At 36.6% G+C, this 5900-nt stretch overlaps 1 non-coding gene across 1 annotated transcript; it reads right to left on the bottom strand.

Annotated features, from left to right (window-relative positions):
• Nucleotides 1–219: 219 nt before the first annotated feature.
• Nucleotides 220–292, bottom strand: TRNAV-UAC. Its single transcript has one exon. It is a non-coding gene; the product is annotated as a tRNA-Val (tRNA).
• Nucleotides 293–5900: the final 5608 nt, after the last annotated feature.

Here is a 5900-nt window from a genome sequence, read left to right as displayed (position 1 = left end):
GACATCCATGTTCATTCATGAATTGTTCCTATAACTTTTCATAGAGTTCTCTTTGGAAGGAAGTTATGCACAGCCCACAATTAAGGAGTGGAGACTTATGCTCTCCCTCCTTAAAGGAGGAAGACTTACATAAATTATTTGGAATTCTTATGTACAAGAGATTTTTTTCTTCTCCCTTAACTTTTTTTTGGCCACGCCCTGCAGCTTGCAGGATCTTAGTTCCCCAACAAGGGATTGAACCTGGGCCCACAGCATTGTAAGTGCCAAGTCCTAACTACTGGACCATCAAGGAATTCACTAATTATTTATTTATTAATATGACTGTGGACTCGTGTATACTTATTTTATATTTTGAGTTATAATTCAATACTATGTTATGTATTTTGCTACTCAAATTCTGGCTTCTGTGTTCCTTTGGCATACCCAAACCATTGAACTATTTTGTTTTGTTTCATTCTTTTTTCAAACACTTTCTTTCTGGCATTAAATGGTTTATTGTGTACATTTTCAACCCCAGTCCTAGAATCAGCTATTTCTCCAAAGAGCCCAGTTTCATAACTTTTTAATACACTATTTAAAAGTTGCTATTAAGGTTATTATGTCATCACCAAATGATCTGGTTTCCTTCTTTTCCTCTACTGAAAAATTTGATTATTGGAATTCTTTGTTATTTCACATTTTCTGCAACTTCCCTGCAAAGCCATCTGGTTCTAGTGTGTTTTCTGATAGGATAACTTAAACTATTGATTTTGTATTTCATGGGTTTCTGTTTGTCTAATTGAACCAGTTTAGATAGGTTACATTTTTCTAAAAAATTTATTTCCCATTTCACCTAATATTTTAAATTTGTTAACAGAATTATTCAGAACATGGTTTTATCTTTTTAATCACTGTCATATCTCTAATTGTGTCATCTCTTTCACTCCTAATATTGCTTCCTCTATTTTGTTTTATTTATTAATATGATCAGAGATCTGTACAAGTAATTAGTCTTTTCAAATAATTGTTTTGTGGGGATTTGTTGGCCTCTCTTTTCCTATTTTATTTATTTATAATCTTTATTATGTATTCCTCACTGTTTTGGGGAGGTTTATTATGTCATTCTTTTTTTATTCTTAGGTTGGATGCCTGGTTAATTATTTTTAAATGATTCATCTTTTTGAATAAACATACCGAAGGCTATAAAGTTCCTCTAAGTACCACTTCAGCTATATTCTACAAATTAGATGTGTGTGATTTTGTCATATAGGTTGAAATATTTTATAATTTTATTATGATTTTTTTCTGACTTAAAGATTATATTAAAAAATACTTTTAAATCTCCAGATTCCTTCATTCTTTACTCATTCAACCATTATTTGTCACAAAACACCAGGAACTGCCCTAGTCACTAACCATATGACAATAAATAAAGCAGAGTAAAAGTTACATGCTCTAGGAGTTTACATTCTAGTGAATGAGAGAGATTATAAAATAAATAATGCTTTAGATGGCATGAAATGATTTAGAGAAAAATAAAGTAGGGAAAAGGGTTAAAGAATGAGTTATGGATAGGGCGTTGAAGGCCTCAGTGAAAAAAGTAACATTTGTAAGGTGACTTTAGGGAGATGGAGAAAGTGTTAAAATATCTGCAGGAAGGAACCTTACAGAAGAAACAACCAGTGTACAGTTTAGAGATTAAATTAGTCTTACTATATTAATGGAACAGCCTGTGTACCTGGAACACAGTGAGTGAGGAAGAGGGGAGGAGGTGAGATTGGAGAAATAAAGCCAGCTTGGAAGGGTAGGTATGTAGGCCTTGTGATCTACTGTAATGACCATGGATTTCAGCTTTCACTTATAGCATGATGTGAATTCATTGGAGAAATTTGAACAAAAGTATGACTCATCCAGGTTAGGTTCTCCCAGGATCTTTGGGGTAGAGTTGAGAATAGACTGAATAGAAACCAAAGGGAAGCAAGAAGACCAAAAAAAATGGATTGCCATTCACTTTATAGATTAGAATATGGTCAATTTTCATAATGTTCCTCAAGTTCTTGTAGAAAACATGCATTTTTCAGTCACTGTATATACAATGCTGCATATACATTCTTTAGATCAAACTTGTTTATCGTGATGTTCAAGTCTTCTGTATTCTCACTAAATTTTTATCTGCTTAACCCATTAGTTACTACAGATGTGTTAGTATCCCAGTGTGATAGAATTTCTGTAGTTTTCCATTTAATTCTGTCAATTTGTACTTTATATAGTTTAAGGCTTAAATATATAGTTAAATATATAAACTTACAGTTTATACAGTATCAAGCCCATGAGTTAAGAATCATTATCTTCTGGCAAATTGAAACTTTTTTTTATTAGTTGGAGGCTAATTACTTCACAACATTTCAGTGGGTTTTGTCATACATTGATATGAATCAGCCATAGATTTGCACGTATTCCCCATCCCGATCCCCCCTCCCACCTCCCTCTCCACCCGATTCCTCTGGGTCTTCCCAGTGCACCAGGCCCGAGCACTTGTCTCATGCATCCCACCTGGGCTGGTGATCTGTTTCACCATAGATAGTATACATGCTGTTCTTTTGAAACATCCCACCCTCACCTTCTCCCACAGAGTTCAAAAGTCTGTTCTGTACTTCTGTGTCTCTTTTTCTGTTTTGCGTATAGGGTTATTGTTACCATCTTTCTAAATTCCATGTATATGTGTTAGTATGCTGTAATGTTCTTTATCTTTCTGGCTTACTTCACTCTGTATAAGGGGCTCCAGTTTCATCTATCTCATTAGGACTGATTCAAATGAATTCTTTTTAACGGCTGAGTAATATTCCATGGTGTATATGTACCACAGCTTCCTTATCCATTCATCTGCTGATGGGCATCTAGGTTGCTTCCATGTCCTGGCTATTATAAACAGTGCTGCGATGAACATTGGGGTGCATGTGTCTCTTTCAGATTTGGTTTCCTCAGTGTGTATGCCCAGAAAATTGAAACTTTTGATCAGTATGTAGGGCTCTCTTTATCTTCAATAATGCATTGGTTTTAAAATCTACTTGGTTTGCTTTCAAATATATTGAGACAACCTTTGTTTTGATTAGTGTTTGCCTGGTGTGTCTTTTCTATCATTTGACATTCAATCTTTCTGAATTTTGATAATTTAGTAGGCTTCATGCAAACAATGTAAGACTAGATTTTACTTTATTTTGTATACAGTCTGGAAACTCAAATTTGTCTTTCAAACATAGAGTTTACTCTGTTTATATTGTTATCAGTTCAGTTCAGTCGCTCAGTTGTGTCCGACCTTTTGGTCGTACCCCATGGACTGCAGCATGCCAGGCTTCCCTGCCCATCACCACCTCCAGAGTTTGCTCAAAGTCATGTCCTTTGAGTCTGTGATGCCATCCAGCCATCTCATCCTCTGTTGTCCCCTGCTCCTCCTGCCTTCAATCTTTCCCAGCACCAGGGTCTTTTCTAACGACTCAGTATTTCAAATCAGGTGGCCAAAGGATTGGAGATTCAGCTTCAGCATCAGTCCTTCCAATGAATATTCAGGACTGATTTCCTTTAGGATGGACTGGTTGGAGGACTCTCAAGAGTCTTCTCCAACACCAAAGTTCAAAAGCATCAGTTCTTTGGCACTCAGCTTTCTTTATAAGTCCAACTCTCACATTCATACATGACTACTGGAAAAACCATACCTTTGATTACGTGGACTTTTTTTGGCAAAGTAATGTCTCTGCTTTTTAATATGCTGTCTAGATTGGTCATAGCTTTTCTTCCAAGGACCAAGTGTCTTTTAATTTCATGGCTGCAGTCACTATCTTCAGTGATTTTGGAGCCCAAGAAAATAAATTCTGTCACTGTTTCCATTGTTTACCCATCTATTTGCCGTGAAGTGATGGACTGGATGCAGTGATCTTTGTTTTTTGAATGTTGAGTTTTAAGCTAGCTTTTTCACTCTCCTCTTTCACATTCATCAAGAGGCTCTTCAGTTCCTCTTCACTTTCTGCCATAAGGGTGGTGTCATTTGCATATCTGAGGTTATTGATATTTCTCCCGGCAATCTTGATTCCAGCCTGTGCTTCATCCAGCCCGGCATTTCTCATGATGTGCTCTGTATATAAGTTAAATAAGCAGGATGACAATACACAGCCTTGACATACTCCTTTCCCAATTTGGAGTCAGTTATACATTGTTATAGGATTAATGATATATTCAAATTAATTTCTGATATCTTCAGATATTCATTTTGTACTGTTTATCCGTTTCACTGCCATTGTTAATTTTTCTTGTTTTTATTATAATTTTCCATTAAGTTATTTTGATATAACAAATATCTAATATCTAAAATATCAATCCACCTGCAATGCAGGAGACCCCGGTTCGATTCCTGGGTCAGGAACATCCCCTGGAGAAGGGATAGGCTCCCACTCCAGTATTCTTGGGCTTCCCCTGTGGCTCAGCTGGTAAAGAATCTGCTTGCAATGCGGGAGACCTGGGTTTGATCCCTGAGTTGGGAAGATCCCCTGGAGAATGGAAAGGCTACCCACTCTATTATTGGCCTGGAGAATTCTGTGGACTGTATAATCCATGGGGTCGCAAAGAGTCGGACAGGACTGAGCAAATTTCACTCACTATTTTAGTAATAAAACCCTATTTCTTTTGGTATTTATTCTAGCTACTTATACATGCATACTTTAGTCTCTTTCACATTTTCCAACTCTTTGTCTCTCTGAGCTGCTTTCAGGAGAGTTCTTATGGACCCATCTTGCATTTCTTCTTTTCTCTTAAGCTGTTTAATTTGTTGTTTAACTCACCATCAAAATTTTGATTTTAATTATTTTAGTTTTCATTTCTACAAATTTCTTGATTCTATTTTAGGCCTGCATTCTAATTTTTTTTTATTTCTTATTTAAATTTTTAAACCTCTATTTCATGTTTTGAAATGTATGAAAGTGTTAGTCACTCAGTCGTGTCCAATTCTTTGCTATATGGACTGTAGCCTCCCAGGCTCCTCTGTCCATGGAATTCTCCAGGCAAGAATACTGGAGTGGGTTGCCATTCCCTTCTCTAGGGGATCTTCCTGACCCAGGGATCTAACTCAGGTCTCTTGCATTGGAGGCAGATTCTTTACCATCTGAGCCACAGGGAAGCCCAATTTTGAAATATATAACCATAGTTATTTTACATTCTGGTTGTAAGAATTCCAATATTGGAATTCTTCACACATTGGGTTCTGCCTCTTAATTATGGTAACTAGTTTCTGGGGCTTTTGTATTTTTTTTTCTGTGATCTCATGTCCCTTAGATTGTTGTTTTGGGTAATATTTGAAGACTGGGTTATAGTTGTTTCTCCCAAGAAGGATTTTTTTGATTCTGCCAGTCATCTAGAGGTCCAGAGCTTATCTTAAAGGCTTCTCTTGAAGTTTCTGGTTATGTGAATTTGGGCTATAGACATATGTGAGGACTGCTTTTGCTAAATATTCTCGGGGCAGATTGTATCCCCCCTCCATACAAGGTGAATGTCAAGACAGGCAACTTTACTTGTTGTCCCTTTGGTGTGCCAGGCTTGTTTCTCATTACCATTATGTGGAACATCTGTCCTTCCTGGATCCTAGCTTTAACCTGAGAGTTGTGTTAGACTCCCGCCTTGGGCAAGCCTTGGGCTCTGCTTCTGTCCCTGTGACTTTCATAGCAGCAGAGAATGCTCTGTTCAAGGTCACCAAGGTTTACAGATGCCCTGAGGATAAAGCTTACCTTTATTTCTCTTACATCTTGGGATTTCTATTTTCATTTTATATTTTTGTCTTTTGTCTATTCTTTATTTCTTGCTAGATCAGTGGTCACATTTAAAAAAGATGTTTATATCCTATGTTATTTTTTCTTATTTTCCTTAGAAGGAATGTT

The sequence above is a fragment of the Cervus elaphus genome, chromosome X (assembly GCF_910594005.1).
Source record: "Cervus elaphus chromosome X, mCerEla1.1, whole genome shotgun sequence".
Lineage (NCBI taxonomy): Eukaryota > Metazoa > Chordata > Mammalia > Artiodactyla > Cervidae > Cervus > Cervus elaphus.
Note: the sequence above shows the minus strand (reverse complement) of the source record. Positions and strands in the feature narration are given on the sequence as shown.